We start from the raw sequence: 27,352 nt of genomic DNA, 5'->3' as shown, positions 1-27,352 counted from the left end.
ACAAGTGCATTTTCAAGAGCGACTTTAATTTTCCTTCTTTTCATCCTAATTGACAACATTCATAGAAGGAGCACAGTTTGAGCAGTAAAAAGTCGGGAAAAATTAACTACAGAGACAGTCTGAACTGTGTAATATGTTTCCTCTTTCATTAAAAGAATGAAATATTGTCAGTGCCCTTTATGGTTTTAATTAAGTATGTCAGTATAATACTTAACTGAGAGAAATATGCAAATGATTGTTTTTTCATAAGGCCACAGCTAAATAAGCACAGCACTCTGCCAATACCCATCTCATTATATGTCTATACAGAAGTCCTGTGCAGATTAAGTTATTACAGGTGTTTCTTTTTAACCTAGAAAGTAATTCCTAACATTTTCATGCTTAGGGATCTGCATAAAAATACTAACAATTTGGCATTTTTTTCAGTAGTATCATGCAGTACTCTTCTTAGAGAAAATGAATATGATGGAGTCCAATGATCAGCATATTCCATGTTTGTTATCATAGAAGCCAGAAGGGAACTTTGAGGAATAGATCAAGCTGCCTTTCTATCTCTCCTTGAGCATCAGCCTAAGCATGCTTGATTGAAACTTGCAGAAATGAATGTATCATATCCTTCTAGACTTTAAGAAGACCTGTGAGATACTGACAGACTTTGAAGACTTTATTTTTTTTTAATTTAATTTTTTTTTATTTTACAATATTATATTGGTTGGTTTTGCCCTACATTGACATGAATTTGCCCCAGGTGTACATGAGTTAAAAAAAAAAAACCCTTGTTAAACTTCTAAAGAATTTTGAAGTTTAACATGATGCCTAAACCATCATGGCAGATTCATGTTGCAGATTCTAGTGCCTGTCTTCTGCTTGCTCTCAAACACCCTACAGTCCACTTAAGCCATATCACTAACTTTTCTTGCATATTGTTTTTCTCTGCTTTTATCCTAAGCATGTGCAATAGTCTTTAATTAATAATATCTTTTCCTTTCTCTTCCTCTGGACATTGTACTTTTCCATGTAATTTAAATACCCTGTCTTTTTTGAAAGCTTCCCCTCAGTGATCATTTGTTCATACTATTTGTGCTATTTTTAGCCCTTTACACTTATCTGTTGCCATTAATTGGTTTTGTGATGCCATCTTCAACTTCTTTACACCCACTGCAAAATTGTGATTTCCTTGCCATTCTGAACCTATTGTTATTTGTCTTTCCATGGTTCATTGTCCCCAGTCCCATGGAAACCTAATAGGCATTGTTGGCAATTTGAAGTTTCTTTGTGTGACACATTTATTGGTAAATGTCTAAGACGTATTTTTGATAAAGATTGTTATAGGTATTCTATGGGGGCAATATTCAGATATTTACTGAGCAATCTCTTAAACAGGATTAAAGTGATTTTCTAAGTATGCAGAGGACTAAAGAAATATGCTCTGACCTTCACTACTTTAAATGGTTGCTTGCAATTTAAAACATTCCTAACCGTACTATCTGTAATTACCTACACTTTCCCTCATCCTGAAATGCTGCATTCTGTGTGAATCTGATAAAGGTTAACTGAAAGAAAAGTAGAAATTATTTACTCTTTGATTTAAAAAAATATGTCTATCTATAACCTCATATAAAAGCAAACCCCTCTGTTAATAGTGAATGTAAGTCATTATTTGTGAAATTATTTATTTTTCTTGTTTCTATACAATGAGAATACCTATTCCATTATTTTCAGGCTGAGAAAGAAATACTCTTTTCTGGAATGGAACCAGTTTCTTGAACCCAGAAGGGGCTGTCTCATCTCCATTCTCTGCTGTGTGCCTTCTCTCCGCCTCAGTTGCTCTTCCTACATATCACCTGGGTGACTCCATCCTGTCTATCAAGGCATGGCAGCTATTGCCCTTATTTATCTTCCCTGCCTGCCCCAAATATCAGGATAAATGCTCTTAATCTATGCCCAGTAATATGCTTTTCACTCCCTGAGTTCATTCAGTTATTAATGCTTCCATTCAACAAATATTTACTGATAACTCCCTTTATGTTTGGAACTGAGGGTTCACTGGTAGATGACAGCTCCCATGATGTCTCTCTGGATGTTCAGTCTGGTTTAGGGTTTCTCTCACATAACACTTTCAAACAGTATTAATTGTGGTTGTCTGCCCTGTCAGATTCTGTACTCTGTCCTGGAACGGGGGCTGCATCTTATATCGCATCCTGAGCACCTAAGCCCAGAGAAAGAAGGCAGTCAGTCAATATTTGACTAAACTGGTGCCCAGAGAAGCTTGCATTTGTTTAATCTCACTCCCAGTCCATTGACCAGTAAAGATGTGGCCAACTCCACAATTCTGAGGGGTCCAGATAGAATTGGAAATATGTTTTAAATCTTCTTGCAGTGTAGTATTTTGATAAAATTGAAGCTCACTAACTATTCTTTATTTAGTTAAAGGCCACTCTGAATTTGTCTGCATGCTGTAATACATATGAATGTGTACAATAAGTGGTGAAGTGGTTGCCTGTCACTGTGTTTGAGTTCTGGGCACCTCCCATTGAGTATTTAATCACAACTCAGTCCTAATGATGTCAGCTCTGAGAAAGTAGGGCCTTCTGTTCAGTGTTAGGGCACGACTATTAACATGGACAATATGGGTCAGTGAGCAAGTATAGATCTGCAGGTTCCAGTAACTTGGTTTCTGTTGTTAATACCTCTTCCCATAATTTGTCTCTTGCTCCAGTAATTAATAATAAGAGCAAATGTCATTCAGTTAATATTTGGAAGATACTGAAGATGACTGAAAATTTGTCCTTCATGGGCAGGAGTGACACTATGCTTGTTTGGAAAGCAGGGGGATGTCCATTCTAATGTTTATAATGAGAGCCCAGCAAGAAAGTGGCTGGACCACTACTGGCATACATGACAAGAGCCTTCTGGAGAGAAAAATGTCCCTTAAGGTTCCCTAGTCCAGTTGCTTCCCAGTGGACACCAAATGCCTGACATTAGAAAGAAGAGGCATTCTATTCAGTGAGAAAGTGAAAGGACCTAAAAATTCTTACTGAACTTCAAATGTAAAAGCTGACACAACTATAAGTACTTGTATTTTAATTTTCCAAGTAATGAAGGAATTATAATCATCTCTCATTTATACTATCTCTTCAGAATAGCACCTTAGAAAAATTATATCTGTTATTACAATTAGCAAAAAAAGAGTTTGCAGCTCCTAGTTGACCTAAAAATGACTAACGTTGTGTGACCTAAAATAAGTAAAGCATCCATTTTCCACCATCATATATATGAAAAAAAAAAACAAAACTAACCTTAAACAGGGTTAATAGACACATGATGGTAACATATCACAGCAGACAAGATTGTTTGCCAGACCTAACTCCAATTCTCTAATGCTTTTCTCCCTCTAATGTTACCTCCACTTAAATGGCTGAAAAAAGCTTACTATGCACAACCCCTCTCTCTCTCTATAGTCAGAGAAGGGTGACATATTTCTCTAGGATTATAATTAACAGGATGCATTCTGGAAGCAAATCTTTGAGTTTAAATCTCATCTCACCCACTCACTAAGCTGTATGACTCTGAGCAAAGCATGACTTTCCTCTTTCTTCTGTGGAATAAGAGAAAAACAGAGCATCTACCTCATTTGATTATAGTGCAGTAGATATTTGAATGAGTTATTATGTAAAATATACTTAGAATGGCCTGTGAAGTGAAGTCGCTCAGTCGTGTCCAACTCTTTGCGACCCCATGGACTGTAGCCAGGTTCCTGAGTCCATGGGATTGTCCAGGCAAGAATAACGGAGTGGGTTGCCATTTCCTTGTCCAGGGGATCTTCCTGACCCAGGGATCGAACCCGGGTCTCCGGCATTGTAGGCAGATGCTTTACCATCTGAGCCACCAGGAATTGCACCATGGAGAAGGCAATGGCAAGCCACTCTAGTACTCTTGCCTAGAAAATCCCATGGATGGAGGAGCCTGGTAGGCTGCAGTCTGTGGGGTCACTAAGGGTCGGACACGACTGAGCGACTTCACTTTCACTTTTCACTTTCACACATTGGAGAAGGAAATGGCAGCCCGCTCCGGTGTTCTTGCCTGGAGAATCCCAGGGACGGGGGATTCCATCTATGGGGTCACACAGAGTTGGACATGACTGAAGTGACTTAGCAGCAGCAGCATATAGAATGGCCTGTGGCATATAGTAAGTGCTATGTGTGTATAAGCTTTTATTATTACTCACCATGTTCTTGTTAATCTTGGCAAAGAAGGTAAATTGGAAATCTGCTGTTTTTGGAAAGCTTTTACTTTCCTAATAAAATCAAAAGTTGTAGCTGGCACTGTACTGCCTCCCTAATGCCAGTCATGAAACTAGAAATGATACCTGCAGCTGGAACAGATGGGTGGACATTATGAATATGTAAGCATTGGGGAAAAGCTCAAGAGAATTAGAGATAAGCAAAATTTGAACTCAGGCCAACAGCGACCTCCCTCCTTTTGGGTGTTTAAACCACTGTAATCAAGTTTTACATGAGCTGAAATTCAAAGCCCTTTTTTCACTGAGATGCTGGTGGATCTGATCTGATAGATAAGTTTTCTTACGGCCAGAGTTATGTAAAATATTTTCTGCTTCTCAAAAGGATCAAAAGATGGAGCATATTTTATGAAGTGTTTCACACATAGCTTCTGGAACACTTAGATCTTTTCAGGTCAAAAGAGCTTGTCCCTCAGTTAACATTATGTCTCATCACACATTTTCACTGTGGCATTAAGTTAATTGTCCAGATCTTACATGCGAAGAGAGCAACATTATTTCTAAGCCACTGAAGAAGTCCTTGGCAGTTTTAGAAACAGACTGTCTTTGTATGGACTATTTGATATTAGCTATGACATTTTTATTTTGCAGTGGAAATGTACACACTGATACTTGTGGTAGCCAGCCTCCCCGACTCCCTCCACTAATTCATGCCTCCTGGTGCTCAGACCTTGAAAGGATTCCTCCCACATTTTACCATTGTTGGTCTTTGCGATCCACAGCACACAGAGGAGTGATTGTATGTCACTTCGGATTAGGTTATAAAAGACTGCAGTTTCTATCGAGGATGTTGTCTTCCTAGCCAGCTCCCTCAGAGCCCTCACTGTGGGCAAAGCGAGTTACCATGTCCTGAGGAGACTTAGGCTTCCTATGGAGAGCCTCCCTTGGCAGGGAACAGAGTCGATGGCCAGAAGCCAATGAGGAAATGAGGCATGGCAACCACATGGATGAGCTTGGCAGTTAATTCTTCAGCCTCAGTTAAACCCTGAGGTGACTACAGTTGGGCCAAGCCAGCAGCTTACTGTAACCTTGTGAGAGACTCCAGAGCAGAACCACTCAGGTAAGCCACTCTAAGATTCTGACCCTAAAACACTGTCTGAGATCATAAATATGTTGTTTTAAGCTACTAACTTTTTGGATTCCCAGGTGGCGCTAGTGGTAAAGAATCTGCCTGCCAGTGTAGGAGACATAAAAATACAGGTTTTATTCCTGAGTCAGGAAGATCCCCTGGAGGAGGGCATGGCAACCCACTCCAGTATTCCTGCCTGGAAAATTCCAAGGGCAGAAGACCCTGGTGGGCTACAGTCCATGAGGTTGCAAAGAGTTGGACAGAACTGAGCATGCACACACACACACACACATAAGCTACTAACTTTTAGGTTTTTTGTTTTTAGCAGTAGATAAGAAGAGTTATCTAGTTTTATTACATTAAAAATTGAAGGCCTCAGTCTTGTGCGGTATGTCACAAGAATGTGTTCAACTTGCTAATTCCCCAAGAATGTTCTATGAAATCTGAGTAATTTTTTTAAAGCATGTTTGTATGTATATACACACACATACATATATATGTATGTGTATTCATCAATATGCAGGCATATGTGTAGTGGCAATCTATGGACCTTAAGTGACAGATACTTTATGTGAGAAAAGAAAGGACATGTAACTGGAAGCAGATGCCTTGACTCAATGAGGCTCCAGTTATAATACAAAGAGAAGTGAGGAGTTTTCCTTTCCTGATTTCAGAGTCCTTTATTTCCAGAAGAGGCCAATAAATCCTACTTCATGAAGACGTTAGAAAGTATAACAACATGACAAATATAAAATATAAAATATCCAGGTCATATCCAGTACCCTATAAATGTATATCTCCTTCTATAAGAACAAACCTTGAAATACAACTTAATAAGGACAGAGAATGAGATGGCTGGATGGCATCACCGACTCGATGGACATGAGTTTGAGTGAACTCCGGGAGTTGGTAATGGACAGGGAGGCCTGGCGTGCTGTGATTCATGGGGTCGCAAAGAGTCGGACACGACTGAGCGACTGAAATGAACTGAACTGAATGAAACTACTTTATTCATATTTAAAAATCATTGTCATTGTATATCCATTTAAAAATTACTTACTCTATTTAAAAGCTATCAATAATGTATATATATAGATAACACATATATATACATATACATACACACACATATATACACAGGCACATACACACACACACACACACACATATATAGCCATGCTATAAAGGCAATTTATTTTCATTCATATATATTGAATGTTAGAGACTTACTCAAGTAAAACATAGTTGTAGTTTAATCTAACAGTGATGAATTACTGGAGTGAATTCATGCAAACAGGGAAATTGAAATTAAATTCATCACACCAAGGAAAACACTTCCTACCCATGTAAATTAGCAGCTTTTCCGCTAAAATCAATTTGTTTTGGTAAATTATGCAAAAATCCTCAAAGGGCTTAGGTAAGTAATTTATTATACTCTTGGCTGTTTCATAATGTTAGGAAATAAAATGTATTCACACAATATTAGATGGCATAAGCTGAGAGCTTTAGTGACAATTTTTGTTTATTACAATTAATCTATCTTGACTGCACTGTCAGAACACCCACATTATATGGGACATATAATTTTTGTGCCAGTGCTTAGAAGATGCTACATTAAAAAATAAAGAAAAACCTCTGTCTTTAAGAGTGCCGATTATTTCCTAAAACATTTTATGGCAAAGGTCAGTAATTTCAATGAAAAATGCCTTAAATTCTGTAGTTCCAAGAGAGGAAATTGCCTTTCTAGCCAATATGAGAATACAGTTTTGCACAATACTATTGTAGAATTTTTGGTATAATTCAAAGAGAATGTGTTTGTTTAGCAGATGATATTATGATTGTGTATCACCAAATCTAATATGCACCTGTAGTCACATGGAACATACACTAAATCTCTTTTAGCAAAAGGGTAGAAGTGTTATATTTAAAAATCTCTCTCTCACCCTATATCCAATTGTTCAGGTTATTGGAGTCATTTTAATTCTCCTATACTTACAACCCTCTATTCTATTGTATAAGATCAGTTTTAGAAACATCATTTCTTTTCCAAACTGCATGAAATAGGCACTGAATGGCCTTGTATCTCCCATCTCAGTTCAGTTCAGTTCAGTTCAGTTGATCAGTCGTGTCTGACTCTTTGTGACTCCATGAATCACAGCACGCCAGGACTCCCTGTCCATCACCAACTCCCGGAGTTCACTCAAACTTATGTCCATTGAGTCGGTGATGCCATCCAGCTGTCTCATTCTCTGTCATCCCCTTCTCCTCCCGCCCCCAATCCCTCCCAGCATCAGAGTCTTTTCCAGTGAGTCAACTCGTCGCATGAGGTGGCCAAAGTATTGGAGTTTCAGCTTTAGCATCAGTCCTTCCAATGAACACCCAGGACTGATCTCCTTTCGAATGGACTGGTTAGATCTCCTTGCAGTCCAAAGTACTCTCAAGAGTCTTCTCCAGCAGCACAGTTAAAAAGCATCAATTCTTTGGTGATCAGCTTTCTTCACAGTCCAACTCTCACATCCATACATGACCACGGGAAAAACCATACCCTTGACTAGCCGGACCTTTGTTGGCAAAGTAATGTCTCTGATTTTTAATATGCTATCTAGGTTGGTCATAACTTTCCTTCCAAGGAGTAAACGTTTTTTAATTTCATGGCTGCAATCAGCATCCGCAGTGATTTTGGAGCCCCAAAAAATAAAGTCTGACACTGTTTCCACACTTTCCCTATCTATTTCCCATGAAGTGATGGGACCAGATGCCATGATCTTAGTTTTCTGAATGTTGAGCTTCAAGCCAGCTTTTTCACTTTCCTTTTTCACTTTGATCAGAGACTTTTGAGTTCCTCTTCATTTTCTGCCATAAGGATGGTGTCATCTGCATATCTGAGGTTACTGATATTTCTCCCAGCAATCTTTATTCCATCTTGTGCTTCTTCAAGCCCAGCATTCCTCATGATGTACTCTGCATATAAGTTAAACAAGTAGGGTGACAATATACAGCCTTGAAATTCTCCTTTTCCTATTTGGAACCAGTCTGTTGTTCCATGTCCAGTTCTAACTGTTGCTTCCTGACCTGCATATAGGTTTCTCAAGAGGCAGGTCAGGTGGTCTGGTATTCCCATTTCTTTCAGAATTTTCCACAGTTTATTGTGATCCATACAGTCAAAGGCTTTGGTATAGTCAATGAAGCAGATATAGATGTTTTTCTGGAGCTCTCTTGCTTTTTCGATGATCCAGTGGATGTTGGCAATTTGATCTCTGGTTCCTCTGCCTTTTCTAAAACCAGCTTGAAAATCTGGAAGTTCACGGTTCATGTATTGCTGAAGTCTGGCTTGGAGAATTTTGAGCATGACTTTACTTGCATGTGAGATGAGTGCAGTTGTGTGGTAGTTTGAGCATTCTTGGCATTGCCTTTCTTTGGTATTGGAATGAAGGTCATTGAATGACCTTTTCCAGTTCTGTGGCCACTGCTGGGTTTTCCAAATTTGCTGGCATACTGAGTGCAGCACTTTCACAGCATCATCTTTCAGGATTTGAAATCGCTCAACTGGAATTCCATCATCTCCACTAGCTTTGTTCGTAGTGATGCTTTCTAAGGCCCACTTGACTTCACATTCCAAGATGTCTGGCTCTAGGTCAGTGATCACATCATCATTATTTTCTGGGTCGTGAAGATCTTTTTTGTACCAAAAATACACGATCTCCCATCTAATTACCCCCAAATCCCTTCCCCACATGGTAAAATGAAAGTGAAAGTGCTCAGTTGTGTCCGACTCTTTTCCACCCCATGTACAGTCCATGAAATTCTCCAGGCCAGAATACTGGATAGGATAGCCTTTCCCTTCTCCAGGGGATCTTCCTAACCCAGGGATCGAACCCAGGTCTCCCACATTACAGGTGGATTCTTTCCCAGCTGAGCACCAGGGAAGCCCAAGAATACTGGGGTGGGTAGCCTTTCCCTTCTCCAGGGGATCTTCCCAACCCAGGAACTGAACTGAAGTCTCCTGCATTGCAGGCAGATTCTTTACCAACTGAGCTCTCAGGGAAGCCCCCCTACAGAGTAGGCAAGATTATGTTACCGAACATGAAGCTGATATGACACTCCATTGCTTGAGGTTACTTAGTGGTTTACTGTGACCACAGTAGGAATACTAACCTTATAGAATACCACATCAGACCTGTTACATTATTACTTGCCTTGTCTTAAACCTTCCTTCAGGCCCTTCATCCTTATCCCATCAAATTCCTTGCCTACCCTAAAATACATCATGAATTTTTCAAAGTACATCATTAGCATAACCCCATCCCCTGAAGCATGCTTTACCTTTTGCACAGCACCTCTCTTTTTAGATCACTAGAATTTAAAGGACTTTACCCTTTTTGGCTTAAAGCACCTAAAATCATACTCATTTGTTTGTTTTTCTGTTCTCTCTCCAGAGTACATAAACTTCATAAAGACTTAGTTGGATTTATCAGTAATTTTATGTGTATGTGTGTAAACACATTTCAAATAGTATAAATGCTTTTATACTAGCTGGTTATTTCCTTGATACTTCTAATCTGCTTTATTCTCCACAAATCTTGTAACTTCCACAAACTAAGGTTTCCATGGTATGGTCTTTTGCATCCAATTATTTGCTCTCTTGGTCACAAAATTGGAAAACTGAAAATTTACTTAAGTACTTTAAATATATATCAATTAATCATGATAATACAATGAAAAAAAAGAAAAAAACATCTTGGAAGTTACCCTGGAACCATCTTAGCTTATTTTCTGACTAGGATCATTTCACCTGTGTAATCTTGTGCTTTTGATACAGATGATAGCTGATCTATTTCTGTGTACATTGGAAGCATCAAGTAGTTTTAAAAATAAACGGCCATCTACTGGCATGAAAACAGAAATATAGATCAATGAAACAGGATAGAAAGCCCAGTAATGAACCCACCTATGAATACCTCATCTATGACAAAGACAAGAATACACAATGGAGAAAAGACATCCTCTTCAATAAGTGGTGCAGGGAAAATTAGACAGCTACATATAAAAGAATGAAATTAGAATATTCCCTAACAACATAAACAAAAATAAACTCAAAATGTATTGAAGATGTAAATGAAAGGGCAGACACCATAAAAAAAAAAAAAATAGGCAGAACACTCTTTGATATAAACCACAGCAAGATCTTTTTTGACCCAAATCCTAAAGAAATGAGAATAAAACCAAAAATAAACAAATGGGACCTAATTAAACTTAAAACCTTTTCACAACAAAGGAAACTACGAACAAGACGAGAAGATAACCATCAGAATGGGAGAAAATATTTGCAAATAAAGAAACTGACAAAGAGTTAATCTCCAAAATATACAAACAGCTCAATAAAAATCAAAAGAATGTGCAGAAAATCTAAATAGATGCTTCTTCAAAGAAGACATACAAATGGTTAACAAACATGAAAATATGTTCAACATCACTAATTGTTAGAGAAATGCAAATCAAAACTACAATGAGGTGTCATTTCACACCGATCAAAATGGCCATCACCAAAATTCAACATAGAATAAATGCTGGAGAGGGTGTGAGGAAAAGTGGAAAATTTACATTTTCACCCTCATGTACTGTTGGTGGAAATGTAAATTTGTAAAGCCACTGTGGAGAACAATATGGAGGTTCCTTAAAAAACTAAAAATAAAACTACCGTATAATCCAGCAAACCCATTACTGGTCATATACTCAGAGAAAACTATAATTCAAAAAGATACTTGCACCTCAGTGTTCACTGCAGCACTGTTTGCAGTAGCCAACATGGAAACAAATGTCTACCAACAGGAAAATAGATAAAGAAGGTGTGAACATATATACAATGGAATATTACTCGTCCTTAAAAAGGAATGAAATTGAATCATTTGTGAAGACATGGATGGACCTAGAGATTGTCATACTGAGTCAAGTAAGTCAGAATAAGAAAAATATATTAACATATATATGTGGAATTTAGAGAAAAGATACAGATGTGATCTTATTTGCAAAGCAGAAGTTTAGATGCAGATATAAGGAACAAATATATGAATACCAAGGAGGAATAGGGGGTTGGGATGAATTGGGAGATTAGAATTGATGTATATACACTATTAGGTATAAACTAGATAACTAACGAGAACCTATTATATAGCACAGGTACCCTATTTGATGCTCAGTGGTGCCCTAAATGGGAGGGAAATCCAGAAAAGAGGGGATATGTGATTCACCTTGCTATACAATAGAAACTAACATTGTAAAGCAACTATCCTCTATTAAAATTTTTAAATAAAATAAATGGCCATCTTTGAAAGACCTGATGGTTCAAGTAACACTGGCATCCATTCTTCATATGATCCTTATGATGATATTGGTGTTGAGACAGGCCAAGATTCCTCTCCTCTAACCTACTTCCTAATATTAGGAGTTGAAGCCTAAGTTAGATTAATGTCATGATTCCAAACATCAGATTTTGTGTTCATCAGATTCCATCAGAAAACCACTACATGCATGTGGATTCAACTTTACTCCATATGTATACCATTTTAAACAGTCAATGGAATTTTCACAAGTAAAACTGAGTAATGCTTCAATAAAGGATTATTTTATTTCAAGGAAGAAATTGGTACATCTTTAAGTAATGCAAATATGCATTTTTTGATCATTGGAATAACTGAAACACATTGTGGCTTACTTTACAAGACTGAAATACTGATATGACAGTGCTTCATATTGAAGAAGCCTGGAGTTAATGTCAAGTACACAAGGATTTTGTTGCTTTTCAGTGAGGGTTTTCTTGTTGTAGGGCTTCCCTGATAGCTCAGTTGGTAAAGAATCTGCCTGCAATTCAGGAGACCCTGCTTTGATTCCAGGGTCAGGATGACTCACTGGAGAAGGGATAGGGTACCCATTCCAGTATTATGGCCTGGAGAATTCCATGGGGTCACAAAGAATCAGATATGACTGAGCAATTTTCACTTTTTTATTGTGATTTGTATTTTCTGGTTGATTTTATTGGGTAGTTAATAATTTTATTCTTTGCCATGTCATTTATTACTATGGTTATTTTCAGAGATGTTTAAGATTGAAATATTCCTTGTTTCAGAATTACTGTATCTGACACATATATATATATATATACACACATATATACACACACTTATATATGCACTTTAAATTTGATTACTCCATATAAAATTGCATTTTAAATATTTAAAGAAACATTAGTTTCCATTTTGAGGTTTCCTTTTAATCAATATTATTTTCAGGTTTCAAGCTTTCATTGACAGTAAGTAATGTGTCTGAAGGATGTAATGCAAAAATAAAAGCCTTAATGTTACCCAAGAGACTGTGCTATTATGGGTAAAGTTATTACTCTATTTAAGTGGCATGGGAGGCTTTCTAAAACCCAAACCCATGGTTTTTATTCTACACTTCTGGCTTTTCAGCTGCTCTCATTAATCTTGCAGTAAATGATGCAAATACAGGACTTGCAGGGTGCATCCAGTCTGCTTATTCTCTGTTTGTGGTCCCCAGTGGGTGTGAGGTTGTAGCAATTAAGGCGGTGTGTGTGCTGTTTTGAGGCACCACAAAGATAGATTAATTAGGCTGCAAATAGTCCCAATGACATTGCCCACAGAGCCTTTGATGGGCTCAGTCCAAGGTGGTTGAGTTTGAAGATATTGATGGATAGGCGATCTCCCAAGAAGGGAAGTGATGATGAGAAGTGAAAGGGGAGCATCTGGTGCCTGTAGCAATGAACAGGCCATGGCTGTCGCTGCCAGAAACCAAAAAGGGACACATTCATAAAAACGCGATTTAACAAGACGAATGCAAGATGAAAGGATTAATAGGAGGACGGCTGCAGCTGCTGCTAAGTCGCGTCAGTCGAGTCCGACTCTGTGCGACCCCATTGACTGTAGCCTCCAGGCTCCTCCGTCCATGGGATTTCCCAGGCAACAGTACTGGAATGGGGTGCCATTGCTTTCTCCGAACAGGAGGACTAACAACCTTAATTTCTAATGATAAACCTCACAAAGCAAACGCTAGTCCCAGATTAGAGTAATATGCAATCCAAGGAAAATATTTATAGATAAAACATACTAATCTTAACCAAACATTTTATTACTCGTATTTTTGATAACTCACTGCTGAATTTTATCTAACATTTGAGAGAGCAAAGAGAGAGTGAAGAACTTTCCAGTCCACAAATGTAGATAAACGCATTTGAAAAAATTCAACACTCATTTATGGCAAAATTTTCAGACTCAAGAAGAGAGAAACCTTATCAAAACTTCTAAAAGGGAACTTTGTACGTAGCCAGCATCATAATTAACTGATTTTTGATCACTTTTTCTCTACTAGTAGTAGCAAGTATTGTCCAATATTAGCCACTTGTAACTACTGAGTATTTGCAATATCACTAGCTCAAATTAAGATGTGCAGGTAGTGTAAAATATACAATGGATCCCAATAACTTAGTTTAAGAAAAAAAATGTAAAATATTCCAATAATTGTATAGAAAAGTTTATTTTAGATACATTTCATAGATTAAATTTGGTTTTAATTTCATCATTTTTTGCATTTTAATGTGGCTACTATAGAAATGAAAATTACATATATGGCTCTCATTATTTGCTTCACATATATCCACTGGAGTGCACAAGTTCTAAAGTTTCAGTTTAATTTGGTACAGCTCTGAAATGAGGTCTGATCCAAAGGGATTCTCAGCATTAAAACTTTAAGAGGTAGCTTGTTTTGTGTGATTTCCCTTTCCTTATGTTGGAACTGGTTCAAGTTGGGACCTCAATTTATAACTGATTACAAAAGCCTATGGGCCTCTCTTTAAGTTGTAAAATTTCCTTCAAAATTATTTTCAGGCCAAAACTTTTCTCTCTAGCTCCACCTCTTACGAAGTATGTTCTAGCATTTTATGTCCTCAAGAAGTGGTTCTCCTTTTCTTCAGTTTTCTTTTTCTGCCTGCCTTTGCTCCAACTATTTCTTTTATGAAAGAAAATCCTGTGCTCCTTCAGAAACCAGCCCGACACATCTGTGAGATCTGATCACACCTGATTCTGATCCTTCTGTCCTAACTCTGAGCCTGACTTTCCAAAACAGATCTTGTTTTCTCCTTACCTTCCTATCACAGTGAGATGTCCTGTATCTGATCCTGCGCTGAGAGCTCTGTGACCCCTATGGCCATAAGACTTCCTGCTTGCTTCATTCCTAGCACCTAACTCAGTGTACCCATGGTGCTTGTTTCCAGAATTAATTTTCATTTTTGTATGCTATGTGTATGTACTTATTAATTTATAAGAACAATTTGTGAAGATATGAGATATTCTTGGGCTTATTTAAAATGCCTCTTTGGAGCTGGAGTTGCCTCATTAGCAATTCACCAGGGTACTAATTATGTGTGACACCATCGATGTATTGTGTCCTATTTTCTAAATCCCTGGGTGGAAATACAGACAAGGGTTCCATCTAAAATAAACAGAGGATATACAGACATTTCCTCTCATAACTACCAGTCTGAGCAGGTGGAGTAGAATTTTGCTACCTCAAAAAATATTTTTCCTGATTTGTTGGAGAATTGACAAGATGTGATATTCTTCCCCTGATTTGAAACTTTTAGTTTTAATTTGACTTAAGAAGCCTCCCTTTAAGGTAGCATCAGTGACTTGTTCTTTAATGTTATTAGCTCAACATATCTTTTTGAGATCAAGTGTTGATAAGGAATAATGTTTGTACATCTAAATGGAGAGATGGGGTCTTGGAAGACAAAATGAGCTGCTTCTCAAACTTGCTTCATATCTGCCTTCCAGGTCCTAGTTACCCCAGCACCTGTAGGCACCACAGCCCTCATGGCTCCCTCCGTCCACAGCCCTTTCCTCAAATGTCTGCCTACAGTAGCCCTCCATTTAATTCCAATAGTTAACCTCCTGCAAGTGCAGAATAACCGCGTGACTGAAAACCCAACCAAGACAAAGGACAAAATCACTTGGGCCAACTATGCTCCCATCATCCCATCCCAACATCAGTTTTACCATCAAACAGTGTAAAACCTCAGAAAAATTTGAGTTAACTTTTCTAACCTCTTCCTGTTACAGATGGTGAAACTCTCCCCCAAAAGTAAAATGTTTTCCCAATATCAACCCATACTTAAGCAGACTTTTAATTATAAACAAGTTATTTGACAGTTCTTTTTCCAGTACATTTTGATCTGGAATTTTTCTCATTTTCACATTGTGGATAAGGTCAAATGCCTTCAGTCATTTCATATCCTGTCTCTTCTCTTTTTCCAGGCCATCTCTGACTTCATTATCACCTTTGCACACTGCAGTCGCAGTTCAAAACTGGTCTTGCATTGTAAATGACCAGTCTCAGTGGAACTGCTTTTCCTGTTCAGTGACAGGTGATGAGATGAGAGGAGGATAGGCAGTTATAATGACAAATATTAGTCACCCATAATCTTATCAAACTACAAGGAATGTTTGGGTGTATAGCCTCCCAGAATTTTAAAAATAATATGATATTGCTTCCTATTATCTTACTAAAGTGTTTATAGTAATTTTAATATACCTGGGGGTGCTGCTTCATGTTTTATTTTATAATCTGCAGTAAATACTTATTTACTAAAAGTCATATATATATATATATACACACACACACACACACACTTATGAGCGTATATATAACTTACACATGTTATATAAATATCAGAACTTGCCTGGTGATCCAGTGGTTAAGACTCTACACTCCCAGTGCAGACCCTGGATTCAGTCCCTTGTCAGAGAACTAGATCCCATAGACTGCAACTAAGAGTTCTCATGGTGCAACTAAAGATTTCGCAAGCTTCAACTAAGACTGGCACAGCCAAATAAACAAATATTATATATATTCATATACTTTATATACACACACACACCTATGTACACTTACATATAAACATATACAAACTAAAAGAACAATGGAAGCCTTTTCTGCGGACCTTTAACTGCAACAGCAGTTGTTTGGGGGGGGAAATATATATATATAAGCATCTAAACTTTATATGATAATAGCTCAGCTGGTATCATTCAGCAGAAACTCAGTAGAAAAGGCTTCCCCTCTGTTCCTGTTGAACGTCTATTGATTTGCAGGTTCTAACTCTTACTCCTGGGAAGATACCAACTTGGTTTCCCTGATTTAGCCAAAAGAAGAAGTGCATGGTAGCATCCTGCCCACAAGATGGCAGTGGCGAGACAGTGTTTGATAATGGAGGTTATTGGTTGCCCCTAGGTGTTTTGTTTTTTTTTTTTTTTTAAGCTTGTTTGGTAATTCAATTTGTGTCTGTCTATCAGAAGAGGATAAGGGGATTTCAGAGGCAGACAGCAAGTGGAAAGAGCATTAGCGGTACAATTTCTTTATAAGAAACAAAAGATAGAGCTGCTTTTCTGTATGTCACACACTTACTCATCTTTTTCTTAAAGTGAAAATATTTTCTCATCATTGCAGGGCAGTGTTTAATAGCTGTGTACCCCTTAGCAGAGTCATGTCCTTACAGGGCAAGTTCCCTCACTTCCCCTGCTCAGATAAAAATATCTGAAAGTGGTATCCTTATTTGTGTTTATGTTTTCATTTTGCTAGTGAGAATACTGATTTTAGTTAAAATTTTTATACAGTGTAGACATTGCTCTGCTGCAAACCAATAAATACTTTCCATTCATTTACAGTGATTGTTTGGCCAGGATTGAAATTCTCGTCTTTTTTGAGCCATAAGATACCAGATTTTCAATAAATAGCTTGCCTTTGCCTGTGTTGCAAACATACAACCACCTTCATCTTGCCTAAAAGGAAGCCAAATACCTCAGGCTCTCTGTCCTCATCTCTTCAAATGTGCTAACAGATTGTACTGTTGTTAGCTGCAGTTATCAAAATATCTGTTCTATAAAAGTAGCACATGAGAAAGTGTAAGTTGGTTTTTATAGAATGGATTTATGAATGGAAAGAGAAGTGATGGCCATTGTCAAGTAACCACCATAAATTAAGGATCAAGTCAATTAAAAATAATTCAAAATTATTTTAAGTTCATAATGATATAAATAAAACTCTGCATTATTAAATTGTCTGAGAGTGTAGAGGTTTATACAGAATATACCTATTGCCTATCAAAGACATTCTGTTCTCAAGATAGACGACTTTGTAAGAATAAACTGTTATTTTGGTTATTTTTGTGTTTTAAGAAGACATGTTGGATTTCCTGTCTAGAGGAGAGGTGCCTTATTCCAAGAATATGCTTGCTTCCCTTCCTTCATTCTCCCACTGCCCCTCCTTCCTCCTTTCCTTCCTTCCATCTGTCCATCCTTTCTCCCACCCACCTTTCCTCCTCCTTTATCTTTCTTCTAAAAAACATGGATAAAACTGTTGTGTGCTGGAAGCTTGTAACACTGAGACGCAATACTGTGAGAGGTTGTTATTCATATTAACCTTACATTGTAGTTTTGTGGTAGAGAAATATGATATTGGTGGACTTTTTCAGAAAGTAATATTTAAAATGAGATTTGAAGAATGATTCTGACCATTAAAAGTGTGTGTGTGTGTGTGTGTGTGTGTGTGTATGTGTCTGTGTATGTCTGAGGAGGCTAAAATTGTGTGACTGTTCAGAACTTTGGGGCAACATGAGCAAAGGCTTTAAAACGGTTTGGAGCTTTGCTTTTTCCACAAAATGAAATGGTATTAGGGATGTCTGGAGCCTAAGAAGGAAGGAAAAAAGATTGTAAGTTGAGTTTGAAGAAGCAGATCACATAAGATCACTGGCCTTTAAAAGCAACAGGGGACCCTATTGGATTTTAGAATGTATGTGTATGCGTGTTTATGTCTGTATGTATGTATACATGCATGTTATATAATGCCTTGAGTTCTTCCTTGGGAACCTGGAGAACATTGTTGTTTTTCAGTTGCTAAGTCATCTCTGACTCTGCGACCCCATGGACTACAAAACACCAGGCTTCCCTATCCTTCACTGTCTCCCAGAGTTTGCATAGATTCTTGTCCACTGAGTCAGTGATGCCATCTAACCATCTCCTCCTCTGCCACCACTTCTCCTTTTGCCTTCAATTTTTCCTAGCATCATGGTCTTTTCCAATGAGTTAGCTCTTCGCATCAGGTAGCCAAAGTATTGAAGAACATTGAAAGCCAATATAGTTCCATACATTGCCCACAACCAAAATAAAAAATTAAGAAAACCGAATAAATACAGTAAATTAAATGATTCTTAATAAATAATAATAAATACACCTAATTCCAAAGCATAATGGTATAAAACTTGTTAGTCATTTAAATCATGTGATGGCTTAAAAATGTTAAGCTAATCTCTGTCCTGAGTATGCACATATATCTCTAATAGGGCTAAGTTATTAATACTGTTGTTCTCAGATGATTAGAACTTGTAACTAAGGTTGAGAACCACTGATCCAAGGAAGATGCAAGCACCTTGCTAACTCTAAGAATGACCCCTTCCTTGAGATGAGTTCAGTGTGTATCCTAGTGAGGCATGTACTTAAACTGAATAGTGAAAGGAACTGGCAAGCCTGCAGTTCAGCCTGGTGGTGAGGTTGTAAGGGAGATACAGTGGTGGGGTGACACAGCTGCCATTGTGAGTGAGAGGCAGCCCTGACTTGTCCACTTCGCTTCCCAGGATCTGAGCCCTCAGACCTGCACATCCAACCTGCAGCAATCTGAGCACCCCTCACAATGCATCTCAGCTCCCAAGGGAGTAAAGGGAGAAGGATTTAGGGAGACTGATCACTTCGTGGAGAGTGGATGTGGGGAAAGTGGGGGCTTTGGGGGTAAGGGTATACATATGTCTTTTCAAAGGATTACTTCAAATGTTCATTATTTGTATATGAGGGAGATGGCCTTGGAGACTGAACAAATAACAAAAAGCAAAAACAGAGAAGGGGAAGGTGACTGATTAGCTGCAGACACAAGGAGGCAAGTCTGATCATCTGCTGGCTAGGGGTCTCCAAGTATAAAACTTTCTCCAAAAAAAACATTAGGGGAGTATGCCTGTGATGAGTATGTGACCCGTGCTCTGGCGGTGTCTGCCACTGTCCTTTCCTTCACCTCCACCACTGTCCTCTTCAGGATGTGATGACCGATTCATTGGTATCCCTTTTCTAGTAGGGACATATCCCTATGTCTCTTCCTTCAGTTCAGTTCAGTTCAGTTCAGTCACTCAGTCATGTCCGACTCCTTGCAACCCGATGAATCACAGCACACCAGGCCTCCCTGTCCAACACCAACTCCCGGAGTTCACTCAAACTCATGTCCATCCAGTCGGTGATGCCATCCAGCCATCTCATCCTCTGTCGTCCCCCTCTCCTCCTGCCCCCAATCCCTCCCAGCATCAGAGTGTTTTCCAGTGAGTCAACTCTTCTCATGAGGTGGCCAAAGTATTGGACTTTCAGCTTTAGCATCAGTCCTTCCAATGAACACCCAGGATCGAGCTCCTTTAGAATGGACTGGTTGGATCTCCTTGCAGTCCAAGGGACTCTCAAGAGTCTTCTCCAACACCACAGTTCAAAAGCATCAATTCTTCAGCGATCAGCCTTCTTCACAGTCCAACTCTCACATCCATACATGACCACTGGAAAAACCATAGCCTTGACTAGACGGACCTTGGTTGGCAAAGTAATGACTCTGCTTTTTAATATGCAGCAGCAGCAGGTTGTTCATAACTTTCCTTCCAAAGAGTAAGCGTCTTTTAAATGCATGGCTGCAATCAGCATCTGCAGTGACTTTGGAGCCCCAAAAAATAAAGGCTGACACTGTTTCCACTGCTTCCCCATCTATTTCCCATGAAGTGATGGGACCAGATGCCATGATCTTAGTTTTCTGAATGTTGAACTTCAAGCCAAGTTTTTCACTCTCCTCTTTCACTTTCATCAAGAGGCTTTTGAGTTCCTCTTCACTTTCTGCCATAAGGGTGGTGTAATCTGCATATCTGAGGTTATTGATATTTCTCCCGGCAATCTTGATTCCAGCTTGTGCTTCTTCCAGCCCAGCGTTCCTCATGATGTACTCTGCATAGAAGTTAAATAAGCAGGGTGACAATATACAGCCTTGACGTACTCCCTTTCCTATTTGGAACCAGTCTGTTGTTCCATGTCCAGTTCTAACTGTTGCTTCCTGACCTGCATACAGGTTTCTCAAGAGGCAGGTCAGGTGGTCTGGTATTCCCATCTCTTCAGAATTTTCCACTGTTTATTGTGATCCACACAGTCAAAGTCTTTGGCATAGTCAATGAAGCAGAAATAGATGTTTTCTTGTAACTCTCTTGGTTTTTCGATGATCCAGTGGATGTTGGCAATTTAATCTCTGGTTCCTCTGCCTTTTGTAAAACCAGCTTGAACATCTGGCCATTCATGGTTCACATATTGCTGAAGCCTGGCTTGGAGAATTTTGAGCATGACTTTACTAGCATGTGAGATGAATGCAACTGCGTGGTAGTTTGAGCATTCTTTGACATTGCCTTTCTGGGGGCCTATTTTATCAAATGTCTTCATCTGAGATGGCAGAATATAGTCGACTTAAACTTGACTTCTCATTTCCTGTGTTTGATTATTCCCTGAAATTTCTCAAACCCAATGATAAACAGTTTGCCTATACCTGACTAATCTAGTGGGCTGTCTCTGGAATTTTGGAAGGAAGAGGGAAATAAGAGGAGTGGGCCTGCCAGACCCCATTTTGTTATAGGTTCCTCAAGAAAGAAGCATCAAGATACCCAGGGAGTTAAATGTAGTTAGAAATCATCAACTTTAGACAGTGCAGTGTGGTTCATAGTTCACTAAGGGAAACAGGAAAAACCAAGACAAAAGGTGAGTGCCTTGATATGTTTTTAGGTGCATGAAATAAAGACAAAATTCCATGCATCCTCCTGTATGTTAAATCACAGATTATCAAAGCATGGGACATTTACCACTCGTATTGTGAGATGATACTATAAGAGAACAGACATGCTTTGAAAAATATGCCCTTTACACTTTATGTCAATCTATCCACTCATATCAGGAAGAATGTCTTGGTGTCACGTGACCATCTTAACCATTTTCCTTATATATGGTGTCTCTATGTTCAGCAAAGAAAGGTTTTAGGCTCAAAGTTTCAGATAAGCAACATTATCTAATACTTAATAATCATATTTTGGTTATATCATGTTTGTTTCATTTTAAAATAGATATTTATCATTTGTCAGAGTGACATAAAATTAAAATAAATTTATATAAGTTAAATATTAGTCAATAAGAAGAAAATAGTAAATAATTAGCAGTAACATGGTATGTGAATATGGGCAGGTTTGTGAACAACTGAATCCTCATTATGATGCTGGGTCAAAGCAGTTGTTTTCTATACTGACTTTGCATTAGAGTCATGTAGGGAACTTTAAATATACAGATGTTAGGATACCATCCCAGGCCAATTAAATTAGAATTGCTATGGGGGGGAGATTGGATACTGATTTTTTTTAAGTGATCTTAATGTGCAGCCAGTTTTGAGAACCACTGGGTTGGAGATGCTAAAGAATAAAGAGTAATGTCCTCCTCACCCAACACATACAGACTCAGAGAAAGCCACAGATAAATAGCTACAAGGTGATATCACATAAAATTTTTATGTTAAATATAAAGCTTTGTTTTTAAACAAATAAATTGTAATTCAAAATAAACTGTTCTCCCTGGCTTTGCAGATTCGAATTCCTAGGCTGCTGAACACATTCTGTGGGACCCAGCTCAGGTTCAGCCATGAGCTTAATTTGTCACCTTGAGCAAGCCACTTGACTTTTCTGTGCACCAATTTCCATTTTTATAAAATAAAGGGGGAAAGGATATTTGACATGGATGATCCCTAAAGACCCTTCCAGCTGCAGATCTTTATGGTTCTTTATTTTAAATGGAAAGGACCATACAATTAGTGGTTCCTCCTTGGTTTTGCTTTAATGATGATAATTAAAAATAGAATCTTAGATGTGGTGTGTGAGGTTTTCCGTTACTTTTTTTTTATTGGAGACAGATTTTGAAAACTAATTTTTTTCTCTCCCTGAGCTGACAGTTCAGCCAGCAAGCAACCTTTTAAAAGCCTGACTTAGAGCAAAGAAACCAGCTTGAGTATGCACACAGAAGACATGGTTGACCTAGTAATGAGGACTGTGTAAAATCACATTGATTTCCTTTTTTGACCTCCCTTTCCATTTAACCATTTGTCAATACTGGAGAAAGAAAGCTGCAGAATGTAATTTTTCAGCAACTGGAGACAAGACAACTTGTTCAGGAGAAGGAAGTTGGAATACGATTTTTGACGTGGACTCAGAGCTTTAAGTGACTTATCTCAAGTTTTTTTGCTGAATATAACTCTGTGGGCTCAAACAAGTATTCTGCATTCAGAAAGACCTGAATGCATGACTGGCCTTATTCCCCTTTTGCCTCCAGGTCTAACCTGGATTCCTTTCCCTTTTTTTTTTTTTTTGCTCTTATCTAACTCCGAAATGTCTTTCAAGAGAGTTTAAGGGTCACTTCTGTAAAGTATCCCTTATTGATTCCAATAAAATCTTCAACCCTTGACAGAGGTAAGCACCCCATAGTGCCTTGTACCTAGCAGTACCCAAGTACCCATATCACTGTCTCACAACATTTGGGTTTATTTGTCTCAGTTATGAGATTGCAAGGTCTTCAAGGTCATGGGCATATCCGTATTCATCTTCATTTCTCCAGGAACTGACACAGTGACTGACACGTAGTGGAGGTTTAGAAATGATAAAGAACAGGTAGTGCTTATAGAATGCATTCCTCTAAGATTAAAATGTCCCCAAATTCATGGACTCTATTTTATTTTTATTTTTACTATAGAAAGAATATGCTTACTTGACAATCCATTTATAATTTATTCTGAAGTCCATACTCAATTCCTAAATGTGTGATTTCCTTTTTCTAAACTTAGAATTGAAAAGCAGTGACCAACAGGTAGCATATTGTGAACCAACACGGATCAATTGGTTGAGCCTGGCTACAGTATTGAGTTAAAGATTTCACACATATATTAAGACTAACAGTTTCTTGATCATTAGCAATATTCAAGGGCACTGACAAGAAGATGGCCAATAAATAGACTTTAAGTTCACCAAATTAATGAAATATCAGCAGTATTTAGATAGCTGAGATGTTTGAAAAGTAGTAGCCTGGACAAGTATTTTAGAAGTAGGCCAGTTACAGATAAAACATTCCAATTATCTGAGTTACTCTTTGGGACTACTGTGATTTATATACAGCAATGCTTTCCTATTTGAACCAACTTTTTTCCAAATCCATTTCACTGTTGTGTGTGTACAGTGTGTGTGTGTGTGTGCGTGTGTGTGTGTGTTACAGCTAAGAGGGTAAGAAGAGAAGGCAAAAGATTTATTCCCTAAATAGATGATGTACTTGCACTATAGCATGACCCCTTAGAAAGCTAATATGCTATTTTGATAGAAACACAGATGTCAGCTATAGTCTCCTTTACCATTTAAGGGTCAGTAAACTTCAGATTAAGATTCTCTGTGATGTGGTAATTATCTCTTTACCTATCTGTCTCTTCTGTTAAGAGTAAGAACTGTGCAAGAGCAGGAACTACAAACCATACCATTTTTGTTTCTCCACCAAATTTATAGACTATACAGTATGCATGTAAAATTAGGCATGCATATTATTTCGTGAATTCATGAAAATGAATATAAAATATTATTTACATCCCTCTAACCTCCCAAAGTCTCTTTTCTACATACAGTATGTATTCCTATGTGGGACTTTAGTGATAAATGTTTCAGAGTTTTGGAGATCATCTTTTCAATTTGAACCAGAACTTCTAATCCTACCTAGGTTTTCTCAGTTGTGACATTGACCTACTTTAGGCTAAAACACTATGCAGGGCAGAAAATCCTGGTTTGGCTGCTTCTAAGAATGGAAGATGCAGAAAGTGCAGAATCCATTGCAAACATTAGTCTTTAAAAAAATGAAGCGCAGCGATGAAAGAAATACTATAATCCCCATCCCTAATACATACACATGCATATTATAGATGATGAATCAACAGATTAAATACATAGATGTTCTTTAAGAGGCAGACATTCCTGTTTCCCTATAAAGTTTTCTCAACCTCACCCTAATAGTTACACATGGAAAGATCCAATAACCCTAAATATGCAGCTTAAAAAGTGCTTGCTTACTAACTGAATATATCCATGTACCTGGTGTATGTGTTTTGGTAATCATGTTCATGAATTTTCATTGAGTGATTATTAGTGGAATTGCTAGGCTTTTGAGGTTGTATATTTTCAGGTCTTGGCTGTTTCTATGTTAAGTACTGAGAGCATGCTTTTAAATGACAGAGGTCCCCTAATTCAAGGAAACAGTAATGAAACTTATAAATTGGGTATGAGTGTGACTGGTTGAAATCAATATATATATGCTTTTTTTTAAAAAATAAAAAGACTTTTATAAAAGATCTCAAGGACTACTTATTCAGAATGTTGGTGGGAACGAAGAAATGTCCTTTACTTTGGAGATAAAAATGAATACCTGCCAGGGGAAAAGGAGGTTAGGAAGAGGGACTTAGATGCCTGGAGCTAAATTTTAGTGTGTGTCCAAAATATGATCTACTTCTTGAAAAATGTCAGGAAAAGAAACCGAAGGAAGGAATCTACAAAAGAGGATGTTGAACACATAGTGACTTTTAGGATTTCAGCATATCTTCAGGCATTGTGACATTGGTGGAGTGACGAGAAGAACATCTTTCAATTATATTTAATTCATGATGAGCATCTTGAAAGAGTGGTGGGAGTAAAACCCTGTTTTATGCCTCATGAAAGGAGTACCTCATGTTTACGAGTGTGATTAAACAAACAAACAAAGGGAACAAAAAATAAAATTCCTTCCAAATTCTTCAGGGTCATGTTCTGGCTTATTTTCTGAGTTTTAAAAATATATTTCTAGAGTTGAAAAGCTCAAATTTGTATTGTAAGTTAAATGGCATTATTATACATTTGCATTACTGTGAACCTCCATCAGAATAGAGGAAATAATGAACATTGTTCATATGATTAAAATGTCAAGTATCTAGCATATTTCTCTAAAAATTAATAAAGACTAGTCTACACAATTGGTTTTATTAAATTATCACATAGATTGATTTGTTCAACCAAATATATGATTTATAGTCTCCTGCAGATTGCTGTTCATTTTACTTGATTTTAGTGCATAAAATAGGCATTTTTATCCTTTTAAAATAAGGTTAGTCCAAATGGACAAATAATTCTTAGAAAATACTGGCAATTCTGGTGCTTTAAATAAAATGTTACATACATTTTTGAGGTTAAAAGCTTCCAGAGTTGGTTTTGTTCTTCCATTACAAAATAACAGGAATAAACAGCTCAGGACCCATGAGTGTGATCAGACAGCCAGTGCCTGGAGGATTTGAGCAGAATAGAGCAAATTTTATTTTATCTGTCTTGTAAAAAGAAATCCAGTCTTTTTTTTTTTTTAATGATAGAAAACAATAAATTGTTATATATCCAACCTCTTCTTTCTGCCCATATGTAACTCCTTGGAACAGAGTCCATGCTGGATAATGTTCAAGTGTTTATTAAGATATATTTTTGGATCTCTCAATAGAGTATAAGTTCTTAACTCTGTTATCGGTGAATTCTGTCCTCCAAGAAATTTTTATTGATATCCTAATGCCCAGTAGCTCATAATATGATCTTCCTTACAGACACAGTCTTTACAGAGGCAATTAAGTTAAAATAAGATCATTAGGGTTAGCCTTAATCCAATATGACTTGTTTCCTTTCATGATGGGGGAAAAAACAGGAGGGAGACATATAGACAAGGAGAATGTAATATGAACATAAAGACAGAGATCTGAAAGCCAAAGAGAGATGTCTGGAACAGAATCTTTCCTTACAGCTTTCAAAAGAAACTAACTCTGCCAACAATTTGATTTCACATTTCTCACCGCCAGAACTGTAAGACAACAAATTTCTGTTGTTTTAGACACTCAGTTTGTGGTATTAACTCTAGAAAATTAATACACTAACTAACTCAATTTTATTCCTAGGTCACAAATAGTAATCAGTACTTTATAAGATTTTATTAAGCAAATAAGTGAATGTAAGCAAAGAAATGAATGAATAGACTGATAATTTTTAAATGTATCATGAAATTGATACATGGTGAGATTTGAAATATAGGGAATTTCATATTTTTTTAGAAATCATTTTAAAAAATCAATTAGCAGGGGCTTCCTTGGTGACTCAGTGGTAAAGAATCCACCTATCAATGCAGGAGACACAGATCTGATCAATGATCTGGGAAGAGCCTACATGCCACAGAGCAACTAAGCCCATGTACCACAACTGTTGAGCTCATGCTCTAGAGTCCGGGAGCTGTAACTATTGAAGCCTGAGCACCCTAGAGCCTGTGTTCTACAACAAGAGAGGCCACCACAACGAGAAGCCCATGCACCACAACTAGAGGGTATCCCCCACTTGCCACAACCAGAGAGAAGCCTGTGCAGCAACGAAAACCCAGCACAGCCAAAAATTAATTAATTAATTACAAATTTAAAAAGTCAATTAGCATTTGGTGTTTTTCTGAGATTAATATATTTTCTAAGGGAGAGATGGGAGATGACATTTGTTGGATTTAAACTATGTTTCATGTAACATTCTAGGCTCTCTATGTGTACTTTTCAATTAATCTGAATGCCAAATTTTCACAGAAGGTATTATCATTGCCCCTTTACAGAGGATATAATAAGAGTTGTAGGTAAAATGAGTCACCAGAATGAAATAAATTCAGATGTCTGCATCTGAATGAAAAGTAAAGAAAGAAACAAGGGGTCTTGTCTATCCTCAAATCTATTTTTCTATCTTTCCAACTCACTTGGAGTATAAG

The sequence above is a fragment of the Moschus berezovskii genome, chromosome 22, assembly GCF_049115385.1.
Source record: "Moschus berezovskii isolate FMDL1 chromosome 22, NW_MosBer_1.0, whole genome shotgun sequence".
Lineage (NCBI taxonomy): Eukaryota > Metazoa > Chordata > Mammalia > Artiodactyla > Moschidae > Moschus > Moschus berezovskii.
This window is presented reverse-complemented; position numbering follows the sequence as displayed.